This window comes from Aulonocara stuartgranti, assembly GCF_965226115.1.
Source record: "Aulonocara stuartgranti genome assembly, chromosome: 15".
NCBI classification, from domain to species: domain Eukaryota; kingdom Metazoa; phylum Chordata; class Actinopteri; order Cichliformes; family Cichlidae; genus Aulonocara; species Aulonocara stuartgranti.
Window position 1 is genome coordinate 18055023 of NC_138951.1, and position 24978 is coordinate 18080000.

At 40.2% G+C, this 24978-nt stretch overlaps 1 long non-coding RNA gene across 1 annotated transcript; it reads right to left on the reverse strand.

Annotated features, from left to right (window-relative positions):
- Positions 1-407: 407 nt before the first annotated feature.
- Positions 408-16688, reverse strand: LOC309689847. The gene is made up of 3 exons (XR_014271529.1): positions 16611-16688; positions 4455-4539; positions 408-758 (listed from the first exon to the last, which is right to left on the reverse strand). It is a non-coding gene; the product is annotated as an uncharacterized lncRNA (long non-coding RNA).
- Between the last annotated feature and the right edge of the window lie 8290 nt (positions 16689-24978).

Consider the following 24978-nt stretch of genomic DNA (forward strand, 5'->3'; position numbering starts at 1 on the left):
GAAATAACAGAGGAACAGACATCATGTGATCTTGTCAGTTAATTTTCCAATGCATTTTGAACTTCTGGATTTAAATTCCAGCGTGGTGGTCTAAGGCAAAAACCCCAAATATACTCTGAGTTACTGTAAACAATGAAACTTTTCTATTATAAAAGCCAAATTTAGGGTTGAGAAAATGACTTGATCATATCAAAATGAGCCACAGATGGCATTAAACACCTGTTGATCATCACAAAAAAACTGACCTTAAAGTGTAAAAGTGGTAGGAGACTTCCTTTGATTTTATCTTCTTGTCATTTTAAATACAACTCATTGCACAAATTGCACACATAGGGCCAAATGTTGTGTTTGAATGTGTGATGAGAGGCATTTTGCTGAACATTTGCTCAAACTAAAGTGAGGAGACGTTTCACCTCAGCGTTACAATTCCAGTCAAGCAGTGACAGGCGCAGACAACAGGAGAGGATATGAGTCTGTTTCTGTAAACTGTATGCAAATTTGTAACCAGAAGACACCAAAACACAGTGAGTAGCAGATGTAGGATACGTGTGGGTGGAAGTGAACATTTGGAAAAGGGATGTATCGCCGGTGGTTGACAGGAACGCAGTTGGCGGGGCTGGAACAGGAGGCCTCATGACAAGCTGCTGTTGCTTCCTGTTGGCCCACGGAAAGATGCCCGAGGAGCAAGAGGGGGAAGACGGAGGGTGGAGAAAACTGGTGGAAGAGTCACAGCTGGAGCAAGCGAGCAGACACATGTGCTTGACAGTGAATAGAAGAGAGAGCAAGAGAGGAAAATTAGTGTTGGAAAAGGAATTGAAAAGTAAATTAATCCTAATTAATACATAGACTTCTTCAGCTGTGAAGAGGTAATCTGCACAGAAAGTCTGAATATTGATTTAAAGAGTGCTGTGGTGTGACTATACAGGGATATATAAAAGTTGGCATGAGCTTATAATATTTTATTTAAAAAGAACCAACATATTTGATTAAAAGATATATTTTAAACAGGAACAATTTCTATTAAACAATAACGCGATGAAGTAATAAAACTATGTTATTATGAGGTCATATAATCACAGCGACATTCACCTCAAGGCACTTTATATCGTAAAGTAAAGACACTACAAAATAATAACAAAATAACAAGCTGAAATTTTTTTGCTCATTTGTATCATTCAGTGTACTATATGCACATGTGATTCAGTAAAGTCTTGCACTGTTTTAAAGAGAAGTGCAGATAAGCAAGGTCACCCAGAGTGCCCACCAATTATCTGCTGCATTCATTTTTGACAAAAATGAGAAACTGTCCAAAGCAAAGAAATTGAAACTTTGAAAAGTGACTGTACTACAGTGCAAATGATCTCTTAAGAATCCTGTTGTGACGTGTAAATGCCAAGAAGGTGTCTCTTTATTATAATTCTTGAAAGGCCTAAAGGTGCAAAAGAAAGACATATTGTAAATAAAACCTACAGCTGTGGTGACTTTTTTTCTTTTTCTAAAATACGGAAACAAATGTAACACAAGCGCTTTAGTGTTCATGCATTATAGTGTTGTTTGGCGTTTAGGTATTTTCCCACTAAATCCTTAAATTAACCCTAAAAAAACTGATTGGTGTTGTCTGTCACTCTTTTTATTAGTTTTTATTAGCTTTTTCCCCAATGTTAAAAAATAATTTTGAAGCACTTCAAGCTCAATACTTCTAAGACATCATTTAAATAGTTCTTTGTTTAACAAAACTCACCAGTCATTAGGTTCAAATACATTTACTGATTTCTTATTTTCTAAAATGAATGTTTGTGTTTGGACGATATGAAATTTGTTTCCCCCCTTTTTGGCTCTTCTGCATTTAATTTACAGGATCTTGTACTTACAGTACACACTATGCGTCCTAATTCTTACAGGTGACCAGAAGATTGTGTAATCTTAATGTAGAAAAAGAATAGATACTCCTTACTACTTATTTTCACAATCTAAAAGGTAATTAAAATATTTAGTGGAACCAGCCATTTGAACAAAAGGTAGAAACTACTGAAATGTTCTATATTTTCCAATACTTTCAGGGAAGTTGAAAAAACAAAATAATACTAATGGGAAGTAAAAACAAAATCACACACAAATCTTTTTGCGCCGATCCTACAATGACAATAACTCCCACATTGCAGTTTTTATACATCAAACCACTGACCAACATTTCCTTTTGTCACAATTATGTGTACTCTGCTTCTGTGCAGACGAGTAGCGTTCAACTGGTTCAGAGAAGTATGACGAGGACTGGAAGACACCGGGAGGAATGAGCGAGCGATGGACAAGTGATGAAAGTGGAGAAGAGGAGGAGGTGAGGGTGAGCTGAGTAGAGAGGCGGTGGTGTGTGTCTTATACGAAGGGATGGAGGGAGTAAATCCTTTTCTTCATCATTACCTCGTCTCTGCCAGTGCCCTCACCTTAATTAGTCTCAGAGCAGCTCGCCTGGCCAGAACTCTGCCTCATCACTCCATCCATCCCTCTACCCCCTTTAAAACCCTGCGCCACCATCCCTCCTCCCGCCTCATCCCTTTCACCTCCATGTCTTTCTTCCTATGCTCTCTCTATTTCCTCCAGCGATTTCCACACTTCCTCTGTCTCTCGTGCGTTGTGCTTCATCTTTGTCTCTGTGGAAATTGACTGAAATACCAAACCCCTAACCCCACAATATCAACAGCTGTGCATCTACACACACATGCAACACAAAGAGCTTAATGTTGGTAAATACCGCAGACACACACGCACGCACGTGCACGCACGCGCACGCACACACACTGAGACATACGTGGCTGCTCCAGGCTTGGCAGCTATAAATACAGAGGATTGCAAAGAGGAGGAAACTCGGTTAAAAAGTTAAGTGGGGAAAAAAGCGGCGCTGTGAGATTGACACCCCGACGTCTCAGCTCTCTAGAGGCTAAATTAGGAGATCCACAGCTCCACACACACATACACACACATCTGTGTGCACCCGCTGACAGACAAGCACACCTTGAGTGAATGTACATTCACACAAACTCATAGTTTTGCGAAGTGCATGCAGTTGTGTGTATGTTTTGTGTGAGTGTCCCTGTCACGTCAGTCTCCATGGGCCTATCCAATGTCCATGTTTTGCTCTCACCAGCTGAATGCTGATGGCCACTGGGACATTAAAATGGTGGGAGATGCGGCACATGGCATACACAGCACTATGTGCCGTTTTCTTATCTATTACTCTGTTATACTGTATATTTAAGGGATCTACCATTATAATCACAATGCATGACCTATAAATAAACTATATTGCACAGTGAGCTGAGCTACACATCACAATATATATTTGGGCTTGTTGTATTTTGGTATTGCATTCAAATATTTGCACCTTTCTTGGGAAAATGTGCAAAAATGTCTATGTTCACACACTAGTTTCACAGCTTTCATGCTTCCTGTTTATGTCTGAAACAGGAAAAAATGGATTCCTGTCTGCAGAAGCAAATGCTTTGAGAGCGTGAACACGCAAATAAAAATCCCCAAACTCATGCGACAGGAACATAAAAACGTCAGGAAAATAAAGGTGGAGACAAACAAGTGGCACAAACAAGAATACACAGGTAGCCACTTTGCTGTATCTTTCCCAAGCCCTTTAAACCACAGAGATTTTCTCCTCTTTACTGGATTGCAGACAGGCGTATTTTTCCATACACACAGTAAACAAGTGCTGATCAGGCAAACAAGAAAGAAGAAAACGCAAACCACACGACCGTTTTGCTGTACAATTTTCCTTTAAAAATCTAGTTTTTTTCTAACAGTATGTTTGAAACTTTTCTTATCTTATTTCTATATTCACAGTGTGAATATAGAAATAGGTGTGTTTTTGTTCCGTGTTTAAAGTTGTGTTTGCCTAACATCTATGCAATAACGCAGGTCACTTGCTTCCTGAACTCTTTTAATGTACATGCTATTAAAGTAGCTGTAAGTTGAACAGCAGATATATTTAAATCAAACTAGTTAAGCAACAGAACTTATTTTAGTCGATGACCTTCAGTGCGTCATTTCAGCAGTTGTATAGCTCCTCTCGCATTTGACGCACAAAGAGTATAAATTAAACCGAGGTAAAGCTGAGTGGAGCCTCGTATGCCTCTCACAAGAGTGCATGAGTTTAAATGTCACTGCCAAGATGTAGCCAACACAGTTTTAAAATAATAATGCTCTGATCCAATCTCTATGTTACAAGGACTTATAGCTTCCCCCTGCAGGGGGTGCTGTTGACATGAAAGTCGCTGCATTTGTGACCTCTGATACTGTTGCTGAAGCAGTATTTCAGCATGGCCTCCAGCTTCATCCACTAGATGGCATTCAGGCTCTTCACAGACTGAAGCAGCTTCTCTGTTTGTCTGTCTCCTTTGGATTCTGGGTTAAATTTGTCAGATGTAGCTGTGGCCTCAGTTTATACAAACCTCAGACGGGTCCACCTTAAGGTTTCAGTCTCGGGAAGTAAATTTTGATTGTTCAGCATTGCAAGTCGTGGTCTGACACACTCAGCTGTGGGTTGCAGAAAGGAAGGTCTAATTAGGACAAAATTAAACAAGTAGTGTGAAGAATATTTGTGGTTTTGTGCACGATTGTGTTTGTGATGCCCTACAATCAAAACAACACAGAGCAAATAATGTGCCTGCTATATAAGCAAGAAGTCGCAAAAGCTATTTTAACTTGCAGTCACTAATAGCATTACAAATATCAAGTACACAGCATCATCAACTAGAATTTCAAGCAATGGAATTGAAAGGAACTTGGACTACAGTTTAAAAGAAGACAAAGGTCAATAATGAAGAGTAAAAATAAAATGACAGAATGAAAAAAAACAGCAATAGAAAATTAAAAAACACACAAAAATACACACATGCAGTCACACTACATATGACGAAGAAACACTAACAACGGTACATTTCTTTAAAGCACCTAAATACACTGGTAGACTGCAGACAGTAAAATGGATTTTGTTATTTATAAGCATCAAAGGATGGGTTAAATCTGTTATTGTCTATGGCTGGGAGAGGACACTGCAGCTTTGTATTGGAGTATGCTATTTAAATGGGGTGCCCACACACACACACACACACACACACACACACACACAGTCACACACACACACGTACATGCGCATGCATTTGCACACACTCATGCAGAAAGAGACAGAAACTATTCAGCCCATTCTTGCGTAAATCACTTGGCCTCAGGGCTCTCTTAACCCTTTCTCTGTGCGAGTGAGTGTGTGGTTGTGTGGCGGTGTGCGGGTGTGACTTAGATGTCCCTTTGAAAAGAGTAATGCCGGTGGACAGTCTTACTCTCTGCTGTGATGATGCTGAATGTGAGCATCTACTGAATGTGCATTAAATTCTAATGCACCATTAGAACTATTAAGGCAAAAGATCAGAGGAAACTTGGTGCACCATGATAACACTGAAGATCTAATATTTTTGTAAAGGTTTTAACAGTTCATATGTATTTAGCCAAGAAAAGAAAAATATATTTCTAATTTAAAATAATATTAAAACTCATCTCAGAAGAAAGGTTAATAAATGTTCATTTTGTACTTATGCTAAAACATTTTTTATATTAAACTATAACTATAAGTACACCGAGATGCTTTCAACTTAAACTCATCAACTTTATTCTCTTTTCTTCTCGGCTTGACAGACGCTTTTTCTGAAGCAAATTACAAACTCAAAGGATCCAGAACAAAATGTCAAAAGGAGTTGGATTTATAAAATCGGCTAACAGCTAAAAGCAAACTTTGTAAAGTTTTAAGAATAAAAAGTTTAATCTCACTGATGTTAAATATATAGATAAATAAAGAATATTTTTTAGGTGACAGCGTGTAAGTCTCATCCTCGTGTTACTGTCTTCCTCTGAACTACTGCAAACCTTTATGAAATAAACATTCTTTAAATATCCCCATACACTCTCCGGATAAATGTCAGAGTGTTTTTTATTTGTTTTTTTATTTTAGGTTTGGTTGTATTTAACAGCTGTCTGATACACATTCTATTATCTGCCGCAACTCTTCTTGAAAACATTCACCTGTAACGGTGTTCTGCATTTCGGTTTTCACGATTGCGTTTAATGTTAGAGAAATTTTCCTATATCAATCCTCCTTTCACACGAATTGAAATTAGTTTGTTGGACTTCATTCACTCTGCTGTGTTTGACAGCAATTCCATTCGTGCCATTCTTTTGTGCAAAGCAGCTCTTTGGGAAACACTCTAACGGTATTGTAATTGCTCTTTGTGACTTATAAAATTACCTTTAACTTACTTTTTTATACAGAAAAAAATCTCATTTACTTCTGACTTTGTCTTTAGAAACTGGCTCGTTTTGACAGCATGCAGTTCAGATTCTCGCTGGCTTTATCATCATTTTTCCCATCATTTGTACAACTTTATTTAGATTTTTTAAACATTTTTTTTTACATTCTATAAAGTACAATATCTTATTTTGATGTGACCTTATATTTGTGACCTTTGCTCCTGTGGTTTGTTGCAATATTTAGATTGTTTGCGATGACTATGAAGTTAAATGTACTTTTATGAGTTTTAAAAAAAGTTATCCTGCTTAAAAAACAGCATTAAACTTTAAGAATGTAAAATATTACCAACATTATTTTGAATGCCGACATTTAGTAGTTTAACGAGGATTACAAAGTTTCTTTGTCCTTTCATTTCACGTGAACTGAGACTAGTCAGGATCTGGTGGAGTGATTAATAACACTGATTGATGCTGCAGGTTTGTGTGTAGGAGGAAAAACAGAATCTACATTGACCCAGAAGGCATGGAGTCAGATAGGATCTGTTGGCTGTTTCACAGCAAGAGATCTTATTTAAAGGCAAGAAAATCATGCTGGTATTGGCATTACCTAGACACACACACACACACACTGGCACAGACTTCACTACCAGCAACTTGTCTCTGGCTTGCTGAACCCCCGTAAAGCTACCTATTAGCAGCTTCAGTTAAAATGGCATTTCATCAGGCAGCTGACAAGTGAATTATCCCTCCCTTTTTCCTCCCTATTTCCCTGCCTTTTTCTCTCTCCCTCGCTACCTCTCTCTCTCTCTCTCTCTCTCTCTCCCTCTGTCTGTCTGCCTCGGTCTCCCACTCTCCCCCCGGCTCAGTGACAGTAGCCTTAGGCCTGAGATAAAGAGGAGGCGCGGCGCTCGGCGCTCTCACACACACTCGGCAGAACTGAAGTGACATCCTGTCAAAACAATAGTTTACTACAACAGGAACTTGTGTGTTCTGTCAGACACAGGCTGAACTTCAACTTTGGGACATATAGATTCCTCTTTCATATTGATCTCCCCCCACTTTGGGTGTGCGCACATGTGTTTGAGTATTTGTATGTGTGTTTGTGAACGTGTGTTCCATTTGGGCCAGTCTCTTTGGATCCCAGCCCAGAATCAGAGAGTGTATGTGTAGATAAAAACTCAGAGGACAGTTTAGATACTGTTCATCATACAAGCGTCTGTAGTGCTCCGGGGAGGAATTGCCATCGTTGACAAATCTCCTCCAGAGCTCAACTGCACTGGCGAAGATTTCTCTGCTATTTCCTGTCTCACTTTTAAAAATATGACTTTCCATTCCTGTATTATACCCAGTAGTGTAGCTGTATGCAGGGGAGTGGAAAAGAGTAGTGGTTCCCAAACCCTTTTCAGCTTATCTAACTTCTTAACCTCTTGTCAAATATGAGATTAGTGACCCTAAAGTATTCAACATCTCACAGCAAAAGAAAAAAAAACATAGTTGGGCAAATAAACACTGTAAAAGTAATGTGTGGAACAAATGCATTTTGTTTTGTAAACCAAATATGTTTTGTCTCTCTTCTTTTTTGCTCTAATGAGGGCCTTTGTGACCAAACGCTTAGATAATAAAACTGAAGATTTTTTAAAAATTTTTTTTACCACCTCATAGCATTCTTTGTTTGTAGTAATGCGCAGCAGTTTGAAAAAGTTTGTCTTTATTCCTGCATGTTAATCATCTTGCAGCCCTTCAGGTTTATCTTGTGAACTCATGGCAGATACCAGCCCTCAGGTTGGAAGTGCCTCGACTAGAGTAAAGTCACATTATCTCCACAAACAACCGATCTCCTCTTTCTTTCCTTTCTCCTGACAATCATTTTTAACTCACTGATTTTACCTAATAATATCTTCCATTAAGGAAAGATTAAAAAACGTGATATAAATGCCTTGAAGCAACTTTTTACAGGATGGAGTTCCTAAGGTTATTTCTTTCACTGATAGGTCATCTGCAGCCTTCCCCTGTGAAACTTTTCAGAAAGTTGCCTGCGTGTCCCATAAATCCAGACAGATCTGGTTGTAGCCACTAGGGGCTGCTGTAGAACGGGGTGCAGATTAGCGGAAGCACTCTGGTAAACAGACCTCAGCCTTTTTGAGACAGGAAAATAGGACAAAAAGAGAATGACCCCTTGATGGTCCACAGCCAAAAGTACATTTAGATGTTAATTAGGGGTAATAAAAAAGCCTTTATTTATTCTATATTTCAGCCTATAGTTATACTTGCTAGGTCCTTTTCCCGCTGCTACTACTGCTGCTTAGGACCAGATGTATCTGACTATGTTACAGTGTTAACATATCAGCTTGTGTCCCTCAAATCCAAGGCCAGTACCTGTCATGTTAAATTCCACATTTCTCATTTTCCAGTCTCTCTCAGAACACGTATATCAACTTCACCTATACAGGAACGCAGCCTAGAAACCTCAGCTAACTGCAGCCGTGATAAGGATGTCTATTACTCGAAACGTTCAGGGCTGACAGTTCCACCTCTTCCTAGCTCTTTCTAATCAAAGGAGGTATTTGGAGGCCAAAAAATGGAGGTGGACTGATGGGTTAAATCGAAGCTGACGATGGCATTCGGCTGTTTTGTGGGCCAAACCGTGCATCTTCCACAACAATAGGAGGTAGAAGGTGTGTTTGTTGGTTTGTATGTGGAGCTCTGTGCAATTCAGAGTGTATGAGTGCACAACGGTCAGATGGCAAAACCACACACAAAAACGAACACAAAGAAAGGCCCCCACACATGGACAGACAGGAACAGACAGAGAGACGGACACATGGATCCATATATAATATATTCGTGTGTGTGTGTGTGTGTGTGTGTGCGTGCGTGCAGCCACAAATATATGATGTGTGTGTGTGTGTGTGTGTGTGTGTGAGTGGGGTGTGTTATGTGTGTTACATGTGTGCACGATACCTGGCCAGCAGTGGTAACAGGCTCTGAGGCCTTTAATGGGATTTAGCCTGAGGCTGTTTTATTAAGATGTCGGCTTTCCCTGCTGCCTCTGCAGCTGACACCATTCCCCACTGATACCCCCCCCTCCCCACCCCACCGCACACCAGCCTCCAAGCTGCACTCCCCTCCCCCTCCCCCCTTGCATCACACCCAGCCTTCACCCCACGCAAATCCCCTCAACCGTCACCCCCGCCGTCCCCCCCTCCCACCGGCCTGACGCCCCCTCTTCCACACTATTCTACACCCTATAATGACCCCGCTATCACCAAATACCCCGGCTCACCTCCCCTCCCTCCCCTATTCCTCACCCCATCCCTGTGTTCTCCGGGTTACTGCATATTTCATTAATTTTATTTTTGATGCGGGAGCTAATTATCATTAATCGTCATGAAAATATCCTATGCAGGAAAAAATCTATCTATCTATCTATCTATCTATCTATCTATCTATCTATCTATCTATCTATCTATCTATCTATCTATCTATATATATATATATATATATATATATATATATATCATAGATAGACAGAAAAATCCTTCCAACATTTTTTCTCTGAGCTGCTCTGAAACTTCAATTTATTTATTTACTTGTTGGCGTCTTCATACGCTGACATGATGTAATAGAAAGTGAGAGAAAACTCTTGTCAGGATCTACAAGGGGTCAACAACCAAGTGAGACCCACAGGCAAATCGAAAAGCGATGGAGTCGACTTTTCAAACAAGCCCGGGAGTCTCTTTTCTCTAATCCTCTGTCAGTGAGATACACCTGAGCGGCAGGTTGATGATTTGACTCGGATAGCACTCATAGATTCACAAATCTGCAGTTTCCCAGACTGATGCGGTTACAATTTGATAATTTTCCCAGCAAGCAGCTTGAGCTCCATACTGTAGTTTTGGCCCCGGCATTGCATAATTAGGCTGCATAGGAAAGAAAGAGCCTCCTCGCTGCTGTGTGTGACAGGTGGCGTTTCATCACAGGGCAGTTTTGAGGGCGTCTTTGAGTTTACACGTAGGCAGCAGGGTTCAAATAAAAGTCACGAAAAAAAGCAGAAGTTTGTGCTTTGACTTGTTACCATCAAACTTTATATGCTTTAAACCTTTTTATGCTGGGCTTCCATTGTAATAACTTGCCTTCTTCTGTGGAAGCATTGCGCAATGTATGAAAACAGATGGTGTACACATGTGCATCAGGTAAATGTGGTGTCGAAATGTAGCAGAATTCCCCCTGGTTAGTGTTTTATGGTCACGTACTTTATTACTGCATCATTTTTTCCCCTAGTGTCTTTATTATGTAAAACAACAAAACTCATATTGTCAAATGAAATATTCCCATTTCTCATGCTGTTCCAGCATGGACAACAAACAACACAACAAAAACAGGGCAAAGCTTAGTCTGCTCTAGTGCTGATTATTGCTTTTACGCTTTGCTTTCATGGGGGAAGAATTAACAGTAATTTATCATATCACACTGACCGGGTGGGTGGATGTACATCATCAGCATGTAGGATCGAAATAAGTACAGCTTACAACATGATATGTAGCAGTTTTTTCTCGTAACCAAACAAGGAGCCGACACCAATACATTGATTACATCACTAACCTGATGCTGAAGTATCTTTATATCTGTTTGACCAGACGACCAGAATTGTTTTCATTAATGGACATAAAATCATTGTAAGCCTCGAAGTGTCATACAGAAATCAATTTTAAAAAATGTTGTGCAGCTTAACAATCATTTCATGCACAATGTTTACATCGAATTGAAGAAGTATGAAGATGGAAGACATACCATTTTTCTCAAGTACCTACAGTTGGTACTTTTGGCATAACGAGAGTGGAACGGTTACAGAAATATGCTGAAGTGAGGAAATTATTAGCATTTTAATCAGTTCAGCTGACTGACAGAAAATGACTAATCATTAGATTTATTGACAAAGAATTAAGTTTTTCTTTAAAAACCTGCAAAAAAACGAGTGAGTGTTTGGTGATAACTTTATAGATGAATTATGTATTACTGTGATTTATCAAAGCAAAAACAAAAAATGTTCAGTTCTCCTTACCTCTGAAGTATCGAGGTCTGCTCTGTTGTTGTAACTATTGAACGTTTAGGTTTTAGACTGTGGATGTCTTAAAGTTGTCTTAAAGTTCTTTCCAATGCAAAATTTGAAATAAATTTAAAAAATAAAATAATCAAAAATGTAGCTAACCTATTTTTTCTTTTTACCATCGTCTCTTGTAAGGCTCCATAACTCCATAACAGACATACATCCCATTTGATATGTTTTAGTTAACCTGGCAACAAAAAGGCTCCTAAACATCAAATCAAGGTGACAAGAAAAGGCTTGAAAAATGTGTAATTCTTACACTGATTTGTGTTCACTGTCTAATTTCCATGGTTTCATCCTCCTAACAACATTTCTTCTGCTCTTACACTTCCTCTGGAAACACTTAGCCCCGATTCTTACCCTTTAACGGAGCCGATAGCAGTGAATGTGTTTTGCGCTGGACCTCTAGGCATTTCCCCTGACTGCTACCCCCAAGGTGCTTACTTCCTGTGCCCTATACCCTGTAGCTCCCACCCTAAGGTCCCACCCCCTGCAGGCACTGGTGCAATTCTAAGAAGATCAGTGGCAAAGACGAGTTTTGGCTTTGTAGTCACTGCTTGTAGCTGGTCTAGTGTCTGCACAGCTAATAGGTGCTAATATTTTGGCTATTGATGAATGTCATAATTATGGTGACTTTATATTGTAGAATTCCACCAGCTCCTCGTGTGTGCTCCTGCCAAAGCAATTCTTTATCTGAGTGGATGCTAGCTTGGAGGGAGTTTTAATGCATGCAGAAGTACACTGAGTGTGTGTTTTGTAGCTCTACGTGCCTGTTAGTGTTTGTCTATGTTTATGTGTATGTGTGTGTGTGTGTTTTCCTCTGGCCGGTCTTGAGTGCTTTTGCTATTTTTCCCTGGCAGGCTGTTCTGATTGGCTGGCCCTGGGGAAGGGAGATATCATGTTTAGCCCCAAACCAACATGCATCCCTCATCCACCATCTACTGCCGCCACAATTGAGAGTTTGTGTGTGTGTGTGTGTGTGTGTGTGTGTGTGTGAGAAAGAAAGCAAGAGAAAGAGAATGTCAGAGGGAGGTCTGTGCGTTCAGGCGATCACACACTCTGCTCTTTCTGCTAAAGTGCTTCTCGTCTCCTTGGCGAAGGCTGATGAGGTATGACATCACAGCACTTTGTTTTATCTTTAAAAGATGAGCAGGGAGCCCTTCACTTCCCCTTAATGAGGCTGAGGTGCCCACAGAATATATGGAAGGTGTGCGTGTACAGTATGTGTGTATTCATGCCCGCTCGCATCCTTGCTTCTCCTTATTTCTTTGCATGCAAGCAATGTGCATAGGTGTGGGTGCGCTTCTAGTTTTCTGCACACTCTCGCTAACACCCATTTTACCCATAACCCCTGGCATTTCCTGTCCTGAAGCCATGTGTCAGACCTCATTGGCTACCGCATCAATAACACTGCACTCACTCAGCTCCCAACACCACGTCTTACTGGCATCACATCACGTACCACCAATTTGACCGCTCGTCTCTTTCTTTTCATTTCTGCAGCCGAGGTGATTGGGGTTGATTCGGGTTTTGTTTACACGTCTGCCCCAGGTCTTGATTCACGAGAGCACAGCGCTGCACTGTAGTGCACATGTGGAGAACTTTTCCAATGAATTACGGTTAAAATGTTACTCATTGTCTTGGATTAGCCAGTACTTATGGAAATATGTTTTAAAGAACACCTGAGGAAGACCATCTGTGGTGAAAACATTGTCGGTCGTGTCAACAGTGAATGAAACCAGCTTTATTTTTTTGTCATTCTTCATGCACATTAAAATGATAATAATGTAACAAAATATTTCCTAATGAATGAGAATAGGTTTTAATACAATTTTCCTCTTCCCTTAGAATCATACTGTTCATGCATTCATATTTGCTTTCGATTTGTCTTCCATTATAAAATAAACAAGGAGCAGGTGGTCGTGTGCAGCAGGATGATGGGGGCCTGTGTTTGTCTTGTTAAGGAAATAATTTAAAAATGTGCCTGTGGCTTTAATAATAATAGCATGCTTCAGCATATGCTCCTGAAATATTGCTGTATACTCATGCAGTCCCTACTGTTTAGGCCATGGAACTGGAGTGTGCTTCAGTGAAAGTGGATTAAGAGAACATGAAGACTTAGATTATGCTGACACACACAGAACTGAAATAGTCACATAAACTTATTATAAGATTTGATTCTTAGTGTGTGTTCTGGGTACAAAGAATGATATATCATAGCTGCTGGAGAGAGGAAGAAGCTTCTTTGCGTGTATTTGTGCCGTAAATTATCCTCACCCTGGATTCTGTTCTGCCGTTTCTTTAATATGTAAACACTCACCTGTTGGCACTGATTTAATGTCTTAAACTCACCTTATAACCATACTTGTGGAAACATTGTTATGAGGATTTAATCCAAAATGCTTTAAATAATTTCTTATTCCAGGGAAAGACAAGAGTGCATGACAAATAGAAATATGTTCTTAGCTGGCAGAGATGTGTGGTCCAAACATGCCTTGCCCCTAATCCTCATGGGAAGCTGGTGCACGCTGGTTTCCCTGATGTGTGTGCCATGTTGCCAGACGTAGCAGTAGCTGGCTAACACGGCTGTGTGTGCGATTAACCAGCGTTAGCCGTCATTAGCCTCTGTGCACCAACGCAGCAGCAGACTGCAATTAACCCGCTAATCCGGCTAATCCGGCTAATCCACTAATGGAGCTAATCTGATAGAGTGTAGCGAGGCTTTTCAATGGGCTTTCTCTGGGAACACACACACACGTATGCGTGCACACAGCGACACAGATTCTCTCTCTTCAGCTTTCAAACACATTTACACACAAGCAGCCGTTTCAAACACAGTCACAGTCGGTCTAGGTTAAATCCAGTGTAGGGTTGCCAACCGTCCCTTAAAATACGGAATCGTCCCGTATTTCGAAACAAAAGTACACGTCCCGTATTGAGCTAATAAGGGACGCACTTTGTCCCGTAATACAGTGAGAATCAAAAGTAGTATATAAATGTTTATGGAATTAACACTTTGTTTGAAAACATAATTCCCAGCCCCTCTCCTGCTTTGTGACCAATGAGCTGACAGCACACTTATGACAATTCGAGTATGACAATTCAGATTACCATTCATCTCATTGGTCGAGGAAAGGTCGCTTGCGGAGAAAATACCGGAAGACAACAGATGACCACAACAACAAGCATGGCCAACAGGGAAACAAACGCCGACACTGCGGTGCAAGTCTCGGACGACAGTACACCTAAAGCTGGGCAGACACTGTGCGATTTTTTCAGTCACGTTATTCAGCTCCTGCTCAAACTGCACGATTGACTCGCAGGGGTTAGAAGTTGGTAGGTCATGATGCAGGTCTCACACTATACCGCCCGATGCTCTGATGCGACCTGAGTGCGCACACTGTGCCTCCATAAAATGAAGGTTATAACAGAAAATCTCTCTCTCTCTCTGTCTTTCACTCACACAGACACACCACCCAGTGGCGTGTCTAGAAAATTTTTGTTGGGGGGGTCAGGTAGGGGCACAGATTTGGAGAAGGGTGGCAGATGTAATTGGCAGATAATGTTAAAAACAATTCTACCAACCGTTAACCATAATTCAATAACCCTGTAAACCTAATAACCGAATGCGCTTTTAACTCTTATTAGAATGAGATTTTAACCACTACGGTGCAAAGTTTTTAGATACTGCGTTGATAAAGTACAAGAGATACAATCAGTCAGTGTTTATTCAGCATTCAAGGACATCAATATTTGCATAGTATTTTTACTGACATGTAGTGCACATATGTTTTGGGCAAAAACATTTTTGAATATTAAAATACGAACATTTTTAACATACAATTGGCAAATTAGCCAATGCCAATGCAAAACCAATGCCTGTTAAAAAAAAGAAGATAATCTTCTCACAAACTGGTGTTTGATTTTGAAACAGGAAAAAAGTGGGGAAACAAATGAAAAGACTAATATTTGAATAAAACCTGAAAGCAAGTAAATACTTTCTATGCTGCCTTATGGTCAACTTTGGTAATATTGATCAAGAACAACACTGGCTGATGATGAAATACAGTCAGCTGGCATGGTGACACTGCCAGTATTAACCTGCAGGGCTGGACTGGGACAGAAAATCGGGCATTTTCACTACAGATTGGCCCACCAGGTATTAAAGCCATAAAGCCTTTGAATGAAAACAAATGCTGTTGTGACAGTGATGTACACTGTCTTGTTGGTATATGTATGATTTCTATACATTTTACGTCAGATAAAAACTTTGTTCGCAAGATTCAGATAATTATTTAATAAAAGCTAAATATTTTAAATGAGAATAAAAAAAGAAAAGTATTTCTTTGTGCCCCACCTTTCCCTGTTAATGCCCTACATGGACCCCCTGGCAACACTTTGCTAGACCCGTCCCTGCACAGTTACCAGCTGTCAGCTACACAGAAAAGGATCCTGGTGTTATTTGTCTCTCAGAAACAGTTCATAACTTCCCTTCAACTCATTCATGTCACCTAAAAGGTAAACCTGTTTCTCCATCACCTGTTCAGCTCTGATGGTTCAGTAAGGACATCTCCTGGTTTCATCCTTGTGTTTCCCTCTCACCACATATCCAAACCGACATCATGACCAGCAGCTTTACAGCTGTGGCTCCAGCAAACATCAGCTGATAGTAGAAAGCAATATTAAATAAATTCTAACAACAGCTGATCAAGCTTAAACGTGCTGCTGTTGTTTAGCGCGACATCTGCTGGTTTCCTGTTTCTGGTGCAAAGTGGGTGATAAATAAACAAGAGAGACGATCAGCTGATCATTGATCAGTTTCATGATTGAAGTAGCAATAGAAGAGGCAGCTGTAAAGACAGAATAACTCCAGCTTTGTGTCTTTTTCCATCCTAGCTGAAGTACGGGACAAACTGTGTCTCTTCTCAGCTCAATACGAAACGCATAATATTTTCTCTGAATGAGGGACCATTCCATTTTTTAAGGAGCTGTTGGCAACTCTACTAACTAACCTTATGAATAAAATAAAGTTCACTATCAGTAACATCATAGCAACCGAACAGCTGTATAAACTCGTCATGCTAGCTCACGCAGTATGAGGTATTGTAACTGACTGTAAAAAGTCAGCACAACGAAAATAAACTGCACCTAAACTTGGTTTATATCTGACCCAGATAGACTGCAGGTCATAACTTCTTACCAGAAGTTCAGTTCACCTGACACTCGGACCGGCGGCCGCCTCGGGTCTCTCCTCCTCCTGCCTCACCTTTCCCTCATCCACCTGTTGCCTCTGTGAAAGCTCCGCCATAGCCACCACCAAACAACTGAGTTATGGTGGTGGATTGGCCAGCATCTGGCCAATCCACCACTTCTCATTGTTCATGCCGTTACAAAAATAAATAAATAAATGAGTCATCAGCCCACCATGCAAACGTCCGATGGCTAGTCCAGCTATGTTAACCTGTTAATCTTTCGCCCAAAAAATGTTTTCTGCGGTGCCGTCTTTCCTCTCCTACCTTTGCTAACATGATGCGCATAGTGCAGAAGCCGGTGCTGCATTCACTTACCCTCGGATATCTGAGCTTCACTGTGAAACCATAATGGTATATTTGATATTTCATTAAATTTTATTATTTTAGCTTCGGGGTGGCACCTGGAGTGGCCAGTCTGGTTGGGGGGGGGGGGGGGGGGGGTGGCCTGTGCCCCCCGAGGCCACCCCGCTGGACACGCCATTGACACCACCACCATCAACTTTGCTAAATTGCTAATGAAAAACATTGATCAGGCAGCTGTGATTAAGCAGCAGTGTAGATCCAACTATTTTCACGGTTGTTGTGGTCGTGATAATTTTGTGATGCCACATCGAAAAGGCTTGGATGAGCTTTCCAAAGTTCTACAAGTTGTGCCTCCATCGCTTGTGTCCAGATCACACGCTGCACAGCCGTGCTGCTCCGTCTTTTACACCAACGTTTACGTGTTTGCGCGTGTGCAGTGTGAGCGGCTGTGGTGACACCCTCACGAGCGATTGATGATCGGGAGCTGGTCGTGAGGTGTTAATCACTTCTCTTTACCCCACGTATACTACACGACGCACGATGAAGGCCAAAATCGGTCCGATCACTCAAAAATCGTCTCAAAATGGGCCAAAAATCGCACAGTGTCTGCCCAGCTTAAGCCCAGCATTAGAGCAGCAATGTTTGTTCCCCTCAGAGAAAGGGAAGAATGGGAAAAGGAAAACACCTGGCTGGAAAAAGTTGATATGGGCATGTGCGGTGAATATCAGCGCTATGTGGCCAGAAGTGTGATAATATAATTTATTTTGTGTAATAAACAACTGCAAGGATAGATGATTACAACAAATAGATGACTAATACATAAAAGTAATACATAGATGAATAATGATGATGAGTTATGATGCGTAATCATGGGAACAAGCGGGTTTACAAACAGGAGCAGCTGATTAGCTTTAGAAAAGCTGAAATAATACCTCAACTGAAGCCAATTGTACTAAATGCACTAAATGTGCACTGTTACAAGAATGTTTTTCTTTCTATTGTTTTCTATTATTTTAAGTTAAGCATGACAGGCTTCTGTTTAAGAAAGAGACCTGTTTTACTGTGTTAATGTTGTCATTTTGAGCTAAAAATAAACGGCTAAATGATCATTTGTTTCATATGTGTTCATATCACAAAGAATACACATCTACTTAAATCGAATTCAAGTCAAAGGGTTAAAAAAATAATTTCACACATAAAAAAAGAGCTAGAAAATTCACCACACTGGGAAGGGTGAAGACAACTGGGTCGCCCGGCCCTGGCCACGAGGTGTCCCTTATTTATTTTTCAGGGAGTTGGCAACCCTAATCCAGTGTGTCCACTGCCAGTGAATTAGAGGGGCAGATCCATCTCACAGACATCTCACCCACAGCCATTAGTCAGAGGGGATGCTGCTGGAGAGAAAGAAAAGCCTCAAGTCACTGTAATTTGACTTGGTTTTAGGTTATTTAGACACAAGCCATCACCTCATTGTGATATCTTTAATGTTACTAAGCCAGGGGATACCGTGTTTTAGTGCAGCTGAGACGGGTTTAACACTGCTGATGCTGTGACTGAAAGTACTCTAAAGTGCTGTTTCATTTCATTTTGAGATGTGCACTGGAAAAATACATCTACATTTCTACTTTTCAATTAATTAAAAAAAAAAAGGATAACAGAAAAGAATAATCAAGGGGTTTCCCTTGAGGGATGCCCTTCCCCCTCTGGGCAAATCACTGCCCACATCACTGTTTTTGACCTGCAAATGTGGCACCCTCTTTGGGCTTTTGAAAGTTAGTAATGACAGGTGTCACTTTGTCTTTCTGTTCTTCTTTTTCTTCTTTTTTCAGGTGAAAACAGATTGGTTAAATTATGCTTTTTACACATTGGCAGCAAAATAACAACATAACTAAATGTAGTCCTGTAGTACAAATATGCTTGGATAAAAGTACACATAGCTTACAGTACAAATGCAAATAACTGTACTTTGTTTGAGTGATATTGAAAGTTCTGTGGGGAAAAATAAAAAAGTGCAGCTGGATGTGGCTGATGAAGCACTCTGAGTGATGACTAACACCTGGAAAATCTAAGTGTACTCCATTTCCAATTTAAAACATTGTTTACATTCCATGTCTCATCATCACCATGTGAACATGCACAAAATAGTCTTTGTCTAGACCTTGCGTAAACATGTGGATTGTATTTTTTTCATTAAAAATATCTTTTATATCTTTATATCTTTCTCTGTCCTTAATCTCTCCAATTTTCTCAAGCGTCTGTGGAGCATTCTACAATTAATTCCTCTATATCTGGTTGGGCAATTAATTTTTCCCAAGATGTCACATAGGAAACTGGGACTATTGTGGACATTAATGGTTGAGGCACTCCACAACAGTCCCACTTCTTTATGTGGCCTCTTCAAAAAATGAATTATCCACCCCTGTTCTTTATGGACACAAGTGTATAAAATCAAACACCTAGTTATACAGTCTGCCTTTACAAAAAATTGCTAAAGAATGGGTTGTTCAATTGCACCCAAAGCAGAGTCTGTGCGTGAATCAGAAATGATTTAATAAGAAGAGTAGAAGATGCTAAGATTTTCGTAGGGGAGCGACCAGGATGACCAAGATTAGAAATGAATATATCAAAGGCAAATGATGAAAATTACAGAAAAGACTCATGGATGTAGTGAAGGAGGACATGCTGAAGGTTGGTGTGACAGTGAAGGACGCTAGGTATTGGGTGAAATGAAGGAACATGAGACACTGTGTCAACTCATAAAGGCAGCAGCTGAAGCAGCTTATCTGGATAGTGTCCATGTAGACACATGGAAGGTCACATGACTGGTCAGGTGCTTTTAGGCATTGTTAACATTGGAATAAATTGGAATTAGATGCTTTACGGTCTTGCTGTGCTACACTCGGGCCTGCTTCAGCAGGTTCGTTTATATCATGAGTGAGAAAATGTTGGTTCTTCATGTAGAACATCACATATTAAGGTGTTTGTGTTACGATGCTGGAAGTACACGACTGATGATGCGCCTTGAGGCGACTGTTATTGTGATTTGGCGCTATATAAATAAAATTGAATTGAATGCAAACACGTGTGTTGGATGAACGCAAGTATTTAATTCTTTCTGTGGTTACACCAAGTTTACCAAGGCCTTCAACATATTATTCGAGACACACCACTGATAATCTCCTTATTTGATATTCATGGGTTCTGTTGCAAAACTATATAAGTACATAGCATGCTTGAATCTCATTTTGAAAAAATAACAAAGACCGGAAAAACAGTAGTAACTGATAAAAGGAGGGAAGGAGATGCCCAGTTAAAGCACACAGAGGAACCCCTCTCCCCTCCCAGAACCATTCAGAGCAATAGATTATCCAGAGCAGGTTGTTATCCAGCAAAGTTTAATAAGAAAGCTCCCCTTTTTATTATCTCTTTTCTATAAATGAATTGCTGATGTGTAAAAAAAGAAATAGAAACATTCCTTTGTACATAATTGCTAATATAACATTATTTGCAAAATCTGGTAAAGATATTTTCTGTTACTGTTTAACGCTGTCATTAAAATTAAGGGCAACGCATTATCACTCAGATTTAAATCTGCCCTTGCGTCTGTGATGCACACAGAAAAAATTGTTAAAAAAAAGAGAGTCCTTCTGATGTAACACTATAAAAACCAGAAACCCTGATTAAAATAAGGCTGAAAAGCTATTGCATAGCATAGATTTGTTCTTCATTCCTCTGAATTACCTGGAGTTCTCTTTCACCCACAGAAAACATCAGACAACTCTCCAACATCTGCAACTAAACCATTATAGCTACAAAGATGCTTTCACTTAACAAGGCTTCCCATTATTGCTACTATGTTTTTTTTCTTTACTGAGCCTTTGGCAGCACCTATTATTGTGGAAACATTTTAGGTATCTCTTCTGTTGGTCCAAATCTGATTACTACCTACAGAACAGTGTCAACTTCTACCAATAAATGGTCTAAATTGGAGATTTCTGTAATGTGAGACGACAGACTGACGGTTGATAGAGAGCCGAAAACATACTGAAGATGTTTTGCTATTTTTATGGAAATTGATTCACAACTCAGCAGCACAGATGTGGCCAAAAGTTTACATATGCCCATGATGAATGCCATGATAATTTGGGGCTTTTAATGATTTACCCCATATTATGAATGTGTTTAATTGTTTAAAAAAAAGAAGTTATTTCATAAATATGGTATGATAATAATAATTAACCCTGGTTTCACTATGATGGTCCAGTGAATGTCAGCAAACATGAAAAACTCCTACAAAGAGTCACCGAGGACGTGATGTTATCAGGAGGTAAACGGGAGGCTGAATAATCCATGAAGGGGTGACATCTTTTTTTTTTTTCATCTTTTTTAATTAATTCTCAGCAGAGTGGTGGCAAATCACATGTGAACTCTTTTCTCTCTTTATCAGCCAAAAAAGATGGTGGGAAATGCTGGCTTCTTAAAACCTGGAAAGCTAAAGGGCAAACAGGGCAAAGTCTATTCTTTTTTTGTAATATCATTGAGCTTTTTTTGGTTTACACTTTTCTTATCCCCCCCCCCCCCTTTTTTTTTTACCCTCTTCTTTTTTGTCTTCACCTTCATATCTGTTTTCATTCCTTCTTTCCTCTTGTCTCTCTTTCCTCGGGTCTAATTGTGGTGCTGTAACTTTGGAGCTGTTAAAGTAGCCAAGAGACATGTTAAAAAGCTGGTTGAAGGAAGATGGAGGTCGCTTGTCTGTCTCTCTAGCTTCAAACACTGACCTTGGCTACTAATGATGCTAACTGGGCTAATGACAGCTCAATGTGCGTGTGTCTGTGTGAAAGCAAAAGAGAGACAGCGCCAGTGAGCAAGCAAGATGTGTGTGTGTGAGGGGAGCATGTGAAAGTATCATAATCAGAACCGCTAACGCTAATGAGCTAGCTCTTTGAAGAGAACCGCCCGGCGAGGGCTCCACTCCTGCCAACTCATTAGCTGACCTGAGGAGTGCCTGATTAGAATGCTTTTGATAAAAATTTCAAGGATTTTCCCCCCCAAAAAAAGGAAAAAGAAAAAAAGGAAAAACTTAAAAATTTTGTGAAGTGAGATAAATATTGCACTAGTCTCTTTTTTTTTTCACAGGGCGTGGGGGGTTGCAGTTGATAGGGAAAGTGGGAGGTCATTTACTAAGAAGACTTCAAAGAGCCCTTGGAAGAGTGCTGGATGAGATTGATTTGCTGTTTTTATTGGCGATGAAATGTACAAATATGTTTAATGGGAGGAGAGAGCGGGTGAATGTTTCCTTTCACTCTTCAAACGCCCACGCGTCATTTCTCTCTCCCTCTCAAACACACACGCACAAATGCACACGCTCACTGATGAGTGCATATGCACACCTTTCTGTCTGTGTCGAAGTCAACAGCTCCTTTGCTGTGGTGTTAGAGTGGCACTGACATGGGTAAATTAGCTTTCAGGAGAAAGTGAACGGGGCAGGTTGCTATGCGCAACACTTCTTTAAAGCTCAGAGACAAACTACACACGCTCTGTGCGCTGATGCAGTCACATCACCTCTCATTTCACAGCGTGAGGGAAGAGTCTGGATCAAAGTGAGAAGATGCCAGGCCTTCATGCAAGGGGAGGGAAATTATCTACAGCACAACGCAGTGACAGTAAAGCCTTTGGTATATTGACCAAAGGAATCTGTTTCAGTCTTCTTGTATCATTCACTTTGCATTACATGCGTAGAGCAGTTTTTTTGTAATCCTAAGTGCCTGTTGACTCACCTACAGTAAAACTGTGAGATGTCTGCATGTAGTTTAGGTGGTTGGATTCATTTTGAATGACTAATATGTTCCCTGTATTAATCTTTACTGTCTACTGGGAACTACTTATGTTTAGGCCTCAGTCACAAACAACAGGCATCTGTGGCAATCTGCTTGCAACCAAAGCAGTCGCAACCAGTTTCACCAACAGCAAACAATCTCTAGCAACAACTCACTAACTGGCTTAGGTTGGCAGCGGCCACTTAAACCTCCCTAGTTTGCAAAAATAAATGGCACAAATTCATCCAGCAAAATTATGTGACTGGTGAACAGCAGCATTACAAATAGTGAGTCCGAAAATTATTTTTAATGCAAGAAATATTTGCATGGACTTTACAACATCCGCCTGCCTCCTGCATGAGACTTGTAGTCCTTTAAATGCTCCCCTGTGCTGTTTCACGTCAGGTTCAAGTTCATGTCAGATGTTAGGAACAAATCAAATCAAGGGACTTTATCTCTGTAAACATTTTAACGGTTCAAATGCTCAGAAAAAAGAATCCAAATTTATTGAAACTGGAGTAGATTCACTTAATAAAGTTGCTTTAACCTTGAGTATTAGAGCCCCAAACAAAATAAATGGACGCAATAAACATATTCACTATGTTGCACCATCTGGTTTATATAACCCTGCTCTGAAAAATCAAACTCTCTCCTTCTCAGCATCTTATTTTACCACAAAGAAAAGTAGCTGCTGCCAGTTGCAGCCATTGCACAACCTCAAAGTATCCCACAGGTCTGCAAGTTATGAAGCGATCATACACAATTTCCAATTAAATTTATTTTACAGACTTCAAAAAGAAAGTTCTGCTTCTATCCAGTTTGACAGATCAAAAGCTGCCTGCATCTGTCCAAAACTGTTTAGGAAAAAATGATACTGCGGTTGATCCTGTAAATATAGACGCTTGGTATCAAAAATAACAAAGAGTACAATGCAGAGCTGGAATTATTATGGCTTTAATATCTTTGCCTGTATGTTTAGGGCTGCATGGTTTTAAACAGATTAGTACTGGTGTCGTTATTTTTGTTTTAGAAAAGAATTTCTGTATTCTGCAGATAAATCTTTCTCAAGATGTACAGTGGAATCTGTTTTTAACCTGAATACATTTTTGCCTCATTAATGATCAACATAATCATTTCCTGTCCAAAGTTTTAGTTTGACTCCGGGTAGAAACCGAGACTTACTTTCCAAGAACTTCTACTAAGAAGCTAAGATGCAGTGATTTGAAGTGTTTCCATCTGAGTGTCTGTGTGTGCGTGTTACACGTCCACGTGGTTTTCTGTCCGTCTATGTGTGTGCATGTGTTTCTTTTTTGGGGCGCGCATGTATGTGTGTTTGAGTTGCAGTAGTTTAGGCAGGCAGAGAGCTGGATCTCTCATAGTGAATTTGGACAGACTGGAGTCTGAGAGGCAGTTCAAAGACCACAGGCCCACAGGCAACAACCAACACTGAGACCACTGCGTGCATGTCTGTGTGTGCGCACGCGTGTGTGTAATGGATAGAGAGTGTGTTTAGTCTGTGTGCATGTTTTTGTCCTGACATGTGTGTTTGATTTTCTTGTATTTCTGTGAGCGTGTGTGGTTTTGCCTAGAAGGTGCATATCCTGATGCCCTTTTATTTTGAAATCTTTTCACTCCATATCCTCACACGGACATGCACGGCACAAACGTATAGCGTCGCATTAGCATCGGCACGGCGTTTGCTGAAAATACTCCTAACAGCTGTACTGGGCTCTGACCCTGCTGTAAGTTATGCACGAACACTGGCACCAAAGAAACAGCAAATAATTAATTATAAAAATACTTCCTGCTAATTGTTGGGCTGTAATTAATGAGCTAACCTTTGGAGAGTGGGAGAGGAAGGTGGAGAGGGAAATTATTCATGTTGCGTTTGCATATATGAATATGCAAAAGATAATTATCCCCTCCGAGGAGGGACAAAAAAATGGCCCAATGTCTCTATCTGAAGCTCTCTTACCAACATGCATTCACACACACACTACTTTGTCTCTTTACCCCCTTACCAGCTCTATTTGCTTTCTTTCTGTCTGTCACTCTCTATCTCTTTTTCTTTATCTTCTCTACATGATGGAGTCTGATGGTGGGTGGCTCTAAGCAATGCACAATATTAAATAGATGAGTCTTTTACTTTTTGTGAATGTGACGAATGAGGATATAACCTCTGGCTAATTCCTATTGG